Source organism: Anguilla anguilla, chromosome 14 (assembly GCF_013347855.1).
Source record: "Anguilla anguilla isolate fAngAng1 chromosome 14, fAngAng1.pri, whole genome shotgun sequence".
Taxonomy (NCBI): domain Eukaryota; kingdom Metazoa; phylum Chordata; class Actinopteri; order Anguilliformes; family Anguillidae; genus Anguilla; species Anguilla anguilla.
The window spans coordinates 9890945-9904822 of record NC_049214.1 but is presented as its reverse complement, the minus strand read 5'-3'; the positions used below and the strand labels follow the sequence as shown (position 1 = coordinate 9904822).

Here is a 13878-nt window from a genome sequence, read left to right as displayed (position 1 = left end):
TTCAAAACATAATTTAAATGTAAAGCAGGTCTTTGCATGCATCAATGTAGTCAAGGCACTGCTATCAATGGTGGTAAGAGGTGGTTTTACAAACAAGCATTTTACCTAACGCCCTTCTTTCCATATGATGTCAAGGCCATTGTGACTGAGACACCAGAATCAGAAATAATGAAGGTCTGTGGCCCGAAGCACCCCAGCGCTACAAAGGAAGGAATGGTTTCCATGGTAACCAACATGTAACTGTGCAGAAACACTTGCATTCAATTAATTGTTTTGAATACATATCACAATTCACAAGGAAGGGTTTACCTAGTTTGCTCTGCAAAGGATTTTCCTGCTGCTTTTTCATAATTTGGAAAATAAATCCATTTTCTCTCTAGACATAGAAACTTTAGGCACTCAAATCACATAATCATCGTCAATGCTATCAGTTTTGATTGACAAAGTGACACACTGGCCACTGATTTTGGGTATTACCTCATAATGATATCTATAAAACTTACTGCATCTGAAGGTCAGGGCAGCAGTGTAGCATAAGGGGTAAGGAACTGGTCTTGTAACCTAAAGGTCACTTGTAACCTGAAGGTCACAGGTTTGATATCCCAGTTAGGAGCAAGGCACTTAACCTGCATTGCTTCAGTATGTATCCAGCTGTATAAATGGATATGCAAAAGTTGTGTAAGTCACTCTGGATAAGAGCGTCTGCTAAATACCTATAATGTAATGTAATGGTCAGGCATTTGGTATTACATTATGTATCAGCATGTTTTATTCCTCTTCTATCTTTTTAATCTTGACTTCAAATATTAGTATTCAACAGTTTTAATGCCAGTGTGCTACATTTCACATAATGAACTACTTTGGGACCAGGATAATTTGGAATCTTTAGCCTTGGCAGGTAGTTATTGGCCTTGGCAATTTTATTTAATGCACAAGCAACATTGTGGGTTTAAGGTGTTGGATTTTTACCAGTTAGAAATCAAATTAAAGTTTTAAAGTGCTCAATACCACAATTACAGTATGCCAGCCAGATTAACAACCCTGCAGGTCCAGTGTAATGTCCAGTGTGGCCTAGTGCTATAATGACCAATTCACACTGCTGTCCCTATTCTGTTATTATATATTTTCTCAAACTACTTCTGAATCTCGTTCCACATCCAATCTATAATTTGTTCATGTGTTCCTTATTATCTGATTTGGTAGTATGATGGGTCACACAGTCGTTACCATGGGAATCCTCAGTCAGATAACCACATTTCCTTCAAAGAAACATCACAATTAAATATGTGGGATGAAACGGTAACTGCCATCAATGCTAAATTGTTGGTCTTGTTTTTTGGCTTGTCTTTAGAGCTGGGTTACTTTAAAACAACCTTTCTTCTGAGGCTCATAATGATAAAGTACAATGTGTGTAACCAGGTTGACACCCTGATTTAACATAACATAACATAAAATAATGACGAGAACAGGCCATTCAGCCTGTTAATCCCCTTTCCGAATTTAAAAGCCTCCATCAAATCACCCCTAAATCTCCTTTTACTAAACTTTAAGAGATTAAGCATCTTAAGTATTTCCTCAAAGCTTTTGTCTGTCATACCAGGAATCAATTTGGTTGCCCTTCTTTGAACCTTTTCCAGAGCCTCTATATCTTTCTTGTAGTACAGTCCCCACACAATACTCCAAGTGTGGATATATATCCCAGCCTTCTGTTGGCCTTTTTTATGGCTACAGCACAGTGCCTTGAACCTGAAAGGCTTTGATCAACCATTACTCCCAAGTTGTTTTCAAATTGAAAACATTCCCATTTTGTTCCTCCCATAAAGTAATCCTGCCTAATGTTTTTATTTCCCACATGTAGAACTTTATATTTCGCTATATTGAATTCCACTTGCCAGGTTTCCACCCACATCTGGATTTTGTTTAAATCTTCTTTGATTACTTTAGTTTTCTACATCCCTGTCAAAGTAATTAATATAAATGATAAAGAGCTGTGGCCCCAGCACCGATCCTTGTAGGACTCCACTTATCACAGTTCCCTGCTAAAATAATATCCCTCCTACTGTTACTCTTTGTGTTCTACCCTGTAGCCAGTTCCGAATGAAATCTCTGAAATACCTCCTATAATTCCTGCTGTCTTCATTTTGCTAACAAGTCTCTCGAGTGGTACCTTACCAAATGTTTTTTTGTAAATCTAAGTATATAATATTTGCAATAGTTAAAACATTGAGATAAGTAAGCCCAATTTATGAAAACCATTGGTTCAAATCACAATCTTATGTAGGTGGGGCTCCATGTGATTCAAGCCAACTCATTACATTACATTATTGGCATTCAGCAGCCGCTGTCATCCAGAGCAACGGACAGTGCAAACACAAGGACAAAGATCAGTAAATAAAGCAGTACAATAATTCCCTAGAAGGTGACAGGCCCAAGAGAGACAGCAAATGCAAAAAGTGCAGACTCAACTGACAACTTGTCAACTACACTATTGAACATTAAACTAAGTAACAAACAAGAATGAAACTACTCCACCAAGCATTAAACTACATTGTACAAACAAGAACGGAGGGTGGAGGTGCAGTCTAAAGAGTTGGGTTCTTCTGATTTTGTTAGATAGCTCATGTCTCTGCTGTTCTGGCCACTGTGGGAAGCTCATTCCACTACTGAGGAACAGTCTGCAGACATGACTGAAAAGCATGAGGCCCAGATTGGGGGAGGAGCCTGACATCCCAAGGTTGCGGAATGGAGGGGTATGGCTTGTGTGATGATGTTCTGAAGGTATGAAGGGGCAGACTCTGTGGTAGTGTAGTCAGCTAACACCAATGTTAAATTTTATGTGAGAGCTAGCCAATGAAGGGGAGTGAATTAGGTGCTGTGTGTTTTATTGCATGTACCCTACCCCCTGTCTTCTCTGCACCTTCTTTCAAGGCCGTATCTAACAGTCTTATGCCTGGCCTTGATTGACTAAGTGATTTAAAAAACATTGTGCACATTTACCATTGTTGGTTTTTGGAAATCAGTGAGTGACTCAGGGATGAGTACTTTATAGGGGAACCAATAAGCTATATGCAGGGAGTCTGTATGTAACAAAAAAGGGGCCCTTTTAGGGCCCTACAATGGAAACATTTTGGAGCAAGTTTGTGTGTGTGTGCGTGCATGCGTGCGTGTGTGTGCATGTAGTAGTAGTAGAAGCAATATTCATAGCGATAGTGCATAAGCAAAAACTAACTGGAGGAGGTGTATATTTTTTGTTGAAGGCATATGCTCTGATACAAACAGATTTAAAAACAAACAAACAAACAAAAAAAAAAGAAAACAAGGGGTTGCTGGGTGACCTTACTACACAAACATTCCGACTCTGCCTTCCACTCACTAGGGTCTCTCAATAAACAGCATGACAGCAGGGAGAAGAAGTGTCCATAGTGCTTGTTTAGAACTTTAAACATGAATTGCTCACCAACTCAATTAGAATGTCTTGTATTTCTGTGTTGAAGTAGGACGCTTAGTCATACTGGGTTAAGATCAGTTAGGTTCCTGTGCTTGGTCTGTTGGCCCTGCTGGTCTAATTAATGGCCTTTTGTCAGCCATTATTACTATACCTGATAGGTTTCCATTTTGAGGAGGAAATGCATTCCCCCATTGTTATTAGTAGTTGTAATCCAGATAAATACCTTAATCAGTAAGATCTGTCAGCATAGTTATTTTCACCTAACAGTATTGTGAACTCTTTTAAGCATATTTATTATAAACGTCATTATCGGTTTTGTATTTCTATGTGTGGGCTAGTTCACCAAGAAACCCAATATAGTTAAAATCATTTTTTTGCAGTGAGTCATGTTGATTGCATCACAGGGAGTCTCCCTCTCTCACACTTTCAATTTTTTGTTTTTTCAAATTCAAATATTTACATAATACCAACATAGCCATTACCCGGCAGGAATACTTTAGGGTGAATGCACGATTAATTGGTGATTTCCTGAGTGTAAACATACCATTTTAGGAATGATCCCAGTTAGAAGCACATAGGCTCAGTGTAGAAGAATGTTTTTACAGGGCCACTGCAGCTAATGAGTCACTTTGCTGTGCTGGCAGTGATATCTGATTTATTTCATCACTGGGTTTCCAAATATGAGCTAGTCCCTGTAATACAGTATACTGTAGTTCTAGCTACATCTCTGAAGGAGAAGGGCAGACAGCAGTGGAGGAGTATTGGGAACAGGCAGAGCATGGGGAGAAATGGGGATTCGCAGGTATGTAAGGGCTATCTTGTTGTGTGGACCTGCTGAGCTAGCATAAGAGTTCTGGAAAACGTTTGGGCTGCAGTTTGTAGCCAGTGAGAAGTAACAATGCTGCATATAAGGAATAGACAGGAAGTGTGCCAGTGCTGCAGTGCTCTCAGAGAAGAAGTGCCGGTGATTGTGAGTCCCATAATCTTCGGTTGGGGTGAGAATCACCACAGTAATGCTGAGTTTGGGGACTAAGGAATTATATTAAATGTGCAGTGCACATGTCTTAGAGAGTTTGGCTTGAGCTGGTGGATATTCAAGTGGGGACACTGGCAAGAAACTCCAATATAGAGAACCATGGGTTACAGTATAAGTATACAAAAAGACGTACAGGCAGACATAACAGAGTGATTATACTGAGTATAGAAAAATAACAGCATTGCAGTAACAACAGGTGATTTCTGTAGGACAGAACATACTAACAATATATTGCAAATCATACGTTAACACGTGTGCTAATTAGATGGCTCAAATTATTTTAGGATAGCTGGTACATATCCTGTACAACAAGATATAAATACACCTCAGTGCTGTTTGGCTTGAAACTGTGATACGCAAGTAAAACTGAAAATGGCTACATTTTCCTAATACATTTTGAAATTTCATCAGCTGTTGATTTGTTTTGTACATTGGATGATTAAAAACCAGTAATAAAACACCCGAACAACGTCAGAATAAAACTAACTAATGTAGATGTAAAATCTGCGCGTTTTTTCAAATGGCCTTTAGCTATAACAAGTACAGTATGTGGATAGTGGCTCAATTTACGGGTCTTGGCATAAGTTCAAAATTCTGCAGTACCCCGAGCTCGAGTTCACTTCTGTTCCTCAAATAACCTTGCTTTAAGACCTATTGACGGACAATCTGAGATAATAAACCAATCAACGCCGAATGCAACGATACATTCTTCTTCCCATTGGACTATGAATAGCACAGCGTTGTCCTATCATAAATACGATCCTGCAAAGAGGGGGCGGGTTTTACCTTAGTGCTTTATCTGATTGGTGCAGGCGGTGCAACCAGACAGTGTGGGACCTTGAGTTGACGATTATTGTCGAGTAAGCAGTCTGGCAGTACTGCAGCCACTGAGGAGGAGGAGAAGGAGGAGAAGAAGAAGAAGAAAAAAAGGGGGGCTTGGCCTTGAGCCAGTAGCAACAACCATCAGAATTAGCTCATTGTTAAGAATATAGCTGGCTGGTTGGCTACAGACGTAGTCAGTCGGTTAAAAGCAGCCTTGGGGTGGGTGCTTCCTCCCAAGGCTGCAGGCTGCCCCTCTTGAATTTGCAGTCATTTTTCTTACAAACCGGCATTGTTCTGTTTTCTGTATCAGTAGCTACGGCATTTTCTAACTTACAGTAAAACCAGAGGTAAGGAGCCGGTGCCTTTGTAAGCAAAGCAACAGAGAAAAGTCAATGCTGCTCTAGTTCGTTGGCTAGCTAGTTAACATTCGCTACAATCAGTTTATCGAATAGCTAGTCCTCGTCGGTGCTTGCTTTTTGGTCTACGTTTTGCTGCACAGAGCATACATTGTTTATTTTTAGCGATATAACTTAGGGATTCAGCTATCCGTCTGTTTTTTCTATGTAGCCACTTAGCTAGCTGCTTTCGGTCTTTGTTTCTTTGTGCAGAAAGACTAGCTGGCTAGATTTGATGGATAGCAAGCTACAATACTTTACAAAGTCACCACAAAGACCAGCTTGCTAGCTAGGTAATTATACGATAGCTTCTGGTCTGGATTCTTTGTTCTACAGAATATGGACATTGTGTACATTTGCGGATGGTGTGAAATTGATTTGCTTTAAACAGTTTTAATCTTTAAATACTTATACTAGTTGCACTGTCGGTTACTATTAGAAAAGAACAGCATGTTAGTAACCAGACTTGCTATAATTTTAAAGACAAGTCAATAAACGCAATGTAGCTTACTAGCTAGTTACATCAGTTACTTGTAAGACAACTAAGTCACATTGTATGTTAAAATATAAAGTAATTCCTTGCACGAGTGCGTGAATGGGTATTATTCATGGATATCTAGGTGCTATATTTGTGTAACTGTGTGATGTCATTAGTATCGAATAGCTCGTTGCTGCATTTGACTGTGTCCTCAGCGAGTTCAGCATGAAGGAGAATTGGCTACATAAAAAAAAAAAAAAAAAATTGGCTACATTCGCTAACGTTAGCCGGACGCTTATTATAACTAATCATAACCAGCGATGTCATCGTTATGTAGAGCCTTTTATTGTATAAATTCATGTTTGCAATACAGGTGCAGTGCTTCCACGGATTGCTGTGTCCTATATTTAGACAGAAAGACAGACGAAGTCATGCATAACATCTTAACTGGCTAGCTCACATGCATTTCATCTTGAAAGTGCTTATTCATTAGTGTATCTACAGATGCGCCTATTTTATTCCAGCATAGAACATCGATTTATAGAAATAATCCGTTTTTTGTTCCATCTGACATCTTATTAGCGGTGGCTTTGATTGATTTAAAAATGCACTGTCCCCTTTGTCTTGCAGGTTTTTGTCCAACTGCTTTGCAATCCTGACGCTGCAGTCCTTGCACTGCTACAGAAGATAATCATGGTAACTCGGTTTTATTTTATTCGTGTTTTTTTCGTTGTGGTTTAAGCATATTGGGTTGTACTGCTTCATACATCTGAATGAAACCTTTTTTTTTCTTTTTTACTGGAACTCATAATGGTTTCGTTTGTACTCCTATTCAAACATAGCCTATATGCATTTAGACGTAGCCATGTTTTCCATGTAGAAAAATGTATTTGTACATAAAGAGTTAATGCTTTTAGATGTAGCTGTTACAGGTTGTGCATGACACATTGATTGGTTCATGCATGGTGCATCCATCCAAACGTTTTTCAGAGGAAAAATACAGAAGTTTGTTTTGTTCTGTTTAATCTGTGACCCTTAATGAAGATTTTTTTTTTTGTTGAGATTATTTGCATTTAGTTTGCTTAAAATTCAGAGATGTTGCATTTTCATAATTTTAACACACTCACCCTCCCCCATTACAACACCAGTAAAACCAGTGATTTGACCAGTAACGTGATTTATGGCTTACTTGCGTCACCTGGCCTGCATGCCCACAGGCTGCTAGGGGGAGAGTGGTTGCACTTGAAAGCGAGGAATGTCTGAGGCTGTTTGGAGCCTGCTCAGTTGCATGTGAACAGCGCTCGCTTCAGGTCTGAGTGTAGGCTATGCTGTATGGATTTTCGCCCAGCCATCTGCTCGTCTTGGGCTGCAAAGTGTCCTGATGAATCAGTCTCTACCCCTTGATTAGAAGCACATTGTGCTTCAAGTGAAGCAGTTTTATCAGGTTAAGACAGGGACAAGTAGATGTCTGACATGTGCTGCAGTGGTTCTTTGTGCCAAAAACTCAAAAAAGCTGTGAAATGTAAACAGTGTGTGGGCGTTTCCAAACGTTTTCCGCAAAGGGCTCAATTGATCCCTCGTGCAGCAAAGGAGCACTTTGCTTCCACTGTGCCAAGAGAGGTCATTTGAGGATGTTCGTTGAGTGTAGTGACCTCAGTCTGGGAGCTAGTGTTCTTTGGATTATAGACTAGTGGCAAATTTCTTATCAGATTTCACAGCATTGCTTATCTTGGAAGTCAAACACCAAACACTGGTTTAACATATAACCCATACCCAGTAATGTGATTTTTTTTATTTAAGAAAAGAACATTAAAAAAAAAAACATTGCCGTGTTTTATTCTGGGTAGAAATACCTTGCACTCTAAAGTATATTGCTGTTCATGCATGTCTCTTGTATTTTGTGGTGTCCTGGCTTGCTATTATCCATAAGTAGCCAGTTACAGTAACAGTGTTTTTAACAAAGCAGTGATTCATATTCAGGAAAATGTAACTGATTCTATTAAGGGAGGTTTGCATTTAGTGCTTTGTGGCCCTAAAAGGTTTTTAGGGTGTAGCTGCAAATAATTGCTACCAGCCAAAGTCTGCAGTGTCCCACCTACCAGCTTTTTGTGTAGTTTCTGCTCAGCCTCAGCTGAATAAACAGGCGCTCGTATCTGAGTGTGCTGAGCTGCTGAAGGCTGTGAGTTCACAGGGTTCAGACGCCCTGAATGGCAGACTTACTGTGGAATGAAGGGGAAAAAAATGGTGACCTCCTTTGACTGGGCTTGGAGCGGCTCCAAACTGCAGTCGCACAAGTGAGAGAGACGGGTTGGCAACAGGTGGTAGGCATAGCGCAGTGACCACATTCATTGACTTAAAAAGAAAAAGAAAATCTAATATCCCACATCAGGAGCCCTCCTATTCATTTCCAGTGTAAGCCTCATGGTGCATTTTGATTGACTGTTATATAAGTCAGTGGAATCTCAAGACTCCCTCCAGTGTAGGCAGAAGGTCTTAAAACCTAAATGTCCCTACAAGGTTTTTTTTTGTTATGTGGGGGAGGGAAAAAAGAGAACTTTGGTTGCAGGTTAGGCAAGATAGTTCAGGCACAAGGCTGTCTGCGGCCCTCAACAGACAGATATTCAACAGTCTTTGTCTGCTAGAATACCAGACCATGTTTTAGTAGGGAAGTCTGAACCTCTTCCTCTAAAAATGAGTTTACAACAATGAATATAAAATTGCCATTTATTAATGGTATTTCTGTGACCGCTGGATATGATTTTGTGTGTTACTAGTTTGAGAATCATTATAACATATTTTGAACAGCTGCTTTGTGGGTGTATGCTTTTGGCAGGTATAGACATGTCTTCTGCTACATTTTTGCAAGAATTAGGTTACTGGAAAAAGGACCTCTATAGCTAGGAAAAATTCATAGGTACATATTCTCTGGAAATTCTGAATTGTGTAATGCTAGGCCTGACATCGTTTTTGTCCTACAATTCCTTACAGATACAAGCTTCAGCTTCTAAGTGAAACCAGCACTCAAACCATGGAGGATTGCCTGAGGTAATGTATGCTCATGATGGGGAGAATTTAATTGCAGGAACTTTAAACCACAACAGATGACTGCATGGATAGTAATGGAAAATCATGGATAGAGCTATTGGTGCACTACCTGACTGATTCTACAGGCCTTCTGGTCTTCTGTTTTTCTCATTTACCTATCATGCTGTAGGACAGTGGTTCTCAAACTCAGTCCTGGGAGAGCCCTGTGTATGCAGGTTTTCATTCCAACCTCAACAGCAATCCAAGAATTGTAACAAGTTGTTAATTTTTCTTAATTATGTGCTTTTCATGATTTAGAGCTGGGGTCCCCAGTCTTATCCAGAAAGGGCCAGTGTGGGTGCACACACCTGATCCTGATTCTACTAATCAAGGTGCTTAGCAATGACTCTATGATTGATTAGTAGAATCAGGTGTGTGCACCCACACTGGCCCTTTCTGGAACCCCAGCTCTAAAACATGAAAAGCACCTAATTAAGAAAAATTTTAACAGCTTGTTACATTTCTGGGATTGCTATTGAGGTTGGAATGAAAACCAGCATACACAGGGGTCCCCCAGGACTGGGTTTGAGAACCACTGCTGTAGGTCACTAACCTTGGCTGTATAAGGCCAGGCATGCACTACAAGACATCACAGCTGATTTGAGGATCCCAGACAGATTTAAGATCAGAGCTTGTGATGTTCCGATCTAGGTTTTTTGTCTCCTGGTCCGATCTGAGTATAGTACATTCAGTGTCGGCTGATATCGATCCGATGCAGATATTTTTTGTTTTTTGTCTTTTTAAAATTGTTTAACTGCTAGCCTACACAAAATAACTTTTTGTAGGCCAACCTGGACATTTCTTCTGCCATAGGTTTCCTCGGCAGATTTCCAATGCTTTTTCCCCATAGGTATTTAGTTTTCTGCCGAAAATAAGGTCCATGGTCAACATAAGCATAAGAGAGTTTCACGTTTTGTTCTGCAAGCTAAACTACACCCATTAATACCTCAACTGTGAATTTCGAAGCCGTTATGTGCTTTTAAAAAGTAAGTTGCTAACAAGTAGCTAAATATATAGTCATGTCCTGTTTTTTTAATGAAATTGTGTGAGTCTTATTCTAACCAGAAAATTCATAAGTTTGCTTCACATTGCCTGCTAGCTTAGTAGCTATTCAGTTTATTTAGCTATTAAGCAAGTTTGCCCTCTTCTCTATCCTGCAGCTATAGACATCTAGCTATGTTAGCTAGCATTTAATGTTAACTTAGTTACTTCGTATGCACCATAATATATATTTACAGCAGTTTACAAAACATGTTTTCAATATATAGGACCAAGGTGTAAATGCAGTATTTAATATTTTATGAGCTTTAATGAACATATTGTGTCCTTTTGTATGTACAGGGCTGTTTGCAGGTTCCCTCCGCTTGCCGGACCAAAGGGGAACACCAACGCAAAATCAACATTCCTTTCAAAAGACGTTGGATGAACAGGCCCGCAACTACACCAACAGATGGGGAAAAATATTAGTAGTATCCTCCTGTATATTTTTTATTTCCCGTATCATGTATCCTACATTCTGATTCTTTAAAAAAAAAAAAAAAAAAAAAAAAAACATTTAGTGTGTGAGTATAGATGAGATCATGACACACATGGGATTTTTTGTCCCCCTCTGTTTATGTAATTAATAACATGTAGGTATATTTGGGACTCTAAGCCTTGATGATGCATTGTTTCTTTTGTTTTTTTTTTTTTTTGTTGTGGAGGGGAGAGGTAAAACTCCAAATGACACAAAAAAAAACTTGAGACAGACTTGAGCAGCATCAGCAATCCTACAATTTGTCTGTTTACAAACTCTACAGGTGAGCCTCGTTTGAGGCTCTAAATACCCTTGCAGCAGCATGTCTTCCACACGTCAACTGTTCGCATTGAAACGGTACCCTGGAACCTTTTCTTTATGTGTACACACTCTTGACAGTATTTTACTGAGGCTGAGAGTCCCCACTTTCCATTTAGTTACTAAACGCTTGGTAGTTTTCATCTCCTTTTGGTTTTGTTTTAGTATTTTTGCTTTTTTAAACTTTTCTAGTATAAATCCATATTTTAGACAATGTATGTTGTGATGTATAGAAGTAGCTGTAGAAATGCATTGTTTCCTTGTGGTAAGTGACTGAGATGCTGCCACGGATTTGAGACACTGATGAATGGTGCTATTTTGGACTTTTATCTGCTCCTTGGTAAGGTAGCTTCGATGGGTTTTTATTTTATATTTTCATGTTCTAAGAAGGTGTTGGTTCTTTGTTGTCTGGTTGTTGTAACTTGGTCTGGATTGACTTGTTTTTCTGTTGTTTTCTGTGCGGCTTTCACATTGGGCGTAAAAAAAAAAAGCAAGTGAAGGGAAAAGTTTTTAAAGGCAGGTGGTTTAAACAAGAAATGGATTACATGTAAGGTTATTACTGAAATAAATGGGGCGTGGGAGCAATCACAAAACTGCAATCGTAATACTAGTTTCCCTTTAATACCAAGATGTGCAATTAAACGGGTGAAATTTAGTTCCCAGCACTAGGCACTTTTTGAAAATGGATTTCTCATACAAGTCTTTCATAGTTGACTGACAGTGTGGAAACTGAGTGAATTCTTTTCCCTTTGATATTGAACACAGTCCCGTTTTTGAAAAATTGTTTGTTAATTGACAATAATTGGTCATAAAGCAAGGAAAAGTGGGAAAGACACCAGCATTTATGAATTTAAAGTAGATTTAAATGTAATGCAAAATGCGGTTTCTTGAAATTTAATAAATTGTGAAAACAAAATATAGCATTTAAAAGCTGAATGAAAGAAGAAAAAATATATATACCATCCAGATGTGTGTATCTTACTTCAGGGTTCTCAAATTGCTGCACCTATTTGTACACCAGCACAATGCTTTATATACCAGAAGTATGACTGATGTACTAAATGTGACACATTTATCTCCACCAAGATGCAGTTTCCAATCAAGGCAAATATGTAGCGTGAAAAACGCATGACAATCCTTTCATTAATGTCTTTTAAGTGATAGGTGGTATCAATGTACAATACTTGAATCATTTTGTATGTAATCTTAGGAGCATCCTTGAGGGGCAAAAGAATAAACCAAAAAGCTTAATTTTGTTACGCTAGTAGTGGTTTAACATCAAAGTAATGTCATCCAGCATTTGCAGTTTTGTCTTTGCTTCCTATTAATTCATATCTATGATTCTAAATAACCAACTTGAAAGCCCACCTTAGTTCCTTTGCTGTCTTCCGTTTTTCCTCGATAGTGGGGACCCTCCCAGCTTGTTCTGATCTTTCCCCTGATTTTTCTAATTTTCAACTGCATGCTTTTTTCCCCCTTTTTTTTTGTAATTTTTTTTTCTCTTTGCAATTGTCTTTGTTAGATTAGGAATGCCGGCTGATTTGTACATTGCCAGTGACTATATTAAACAGGTTCTGCATTAGTTAGTTGAGATATATTGTGTCTGAGGTAAGTTGTTTTTGGTTGATAAATACCAGCTTTTGTAACTGTGATCTTTAAATAATACTATAGATATCCCATGTACTTTTGGCTATTTTAGCAGTAGTTAAATAAATATGCAAGCTCTTAAATTGGTGTCTTGTCTTTTTACGGGGCCAATCACGAAGGTCTGCAGGCACCCTATTGTATTCCTTAGTGTTGTTGTTGTTGTTATTATTCAGATTTTTTTTGCAGTTTGGGTAAAACCACCTGGTAAGTTTTTGCCGAACTTTGCCCTTTGATTAAGGAATACTCCAAATGGCAATTGAGCGATTGTGGCCTCGATAGGGCATTTTGTGGCACTACAGCGAATGTTTGACAAGCCAAACATTAGCCGCGTTTCCACCGCAGGAACTATACCCTGGAACTAGAAACCTTTTGAGGAACTCAGTGCGTTTCCACCGCAGGAACTAGGGTCTAAATTTAGTTCCTGGGGCTTTATTTTACCCCCCAAAAGGTTCCTGCTCGGGGGGTAGTACTTTCCGAAAATACAGGAACCTTTTGGGTGGGGCTTGCAGCGCTGAACATTTCTGATTGGTCGAGTACTCGCAGCATTTGTGTTGTATTTATTTTCCGCCATTACCCGCCATGTTTGAAAATATGCAGCGGCAAACCAATTTATTTTCATAATAACTTCAAATCAAACTTGTATGTTATGCGGCGCAGTAGCCTACTTTTGGTCTTGGAATTATAACGTGTGCTCTTCTGCTCTTTTCTTGCTTTAGTATTCGTTTTATAAAATGATAAGTATTCGTGCTGGGACAGCATATTACGTACTAAAACATTCAAACTGATTAATTCGGTTGCTGAATATTTTCTTCCGGATTTTCTTTGTTAGCCCGTTGTAATTGACTCAAAACGTTTGATACAGATGTGAGGTATGCGGTAATTCTGCGTAATTAACATTGGTGATACAGTACAAGCAAACTGGAAATCACCTTCTGTACTTTTTGTCCGGGTAAAATAACAGGTTAATTCTAGTAATCTTCCCTTTAGCTTTTTCAGACTGCCGTAATTTTACTCAATTTTACTGCCATTTTTCAATTCCACGAAAAGACCAGGAAGACTATGGACTAATTTATGGTGCATGGTTCGCATCTGGAGGGCACACTTCGCTGCTCGGCTAGCAGTAACTTCGAAGGA

General features: G+C 39.0%; 1 long non-coding RNA gene across 1 annotated transcript; it reads left to right on the top strand.

The window, feature by feature from the left end:
- The first annotated feature begins 5313 nt into the window (after positions 1-5313).
- On the top strand, positions 5314-12827 carry LOC118213015. Its single transcript, XR_004762335.1, has 4 exons — positions 5314-5653; positions 6810-6875; positions 9168-9224; positions 10605-12827. It is a non-coding gene; the product is annotated as an uncharacterized LOC118213015 (long non-coding RNA).
- The last annotated feature ends 1051 nt before the right edge of the window (positions 12828-13878 follow it).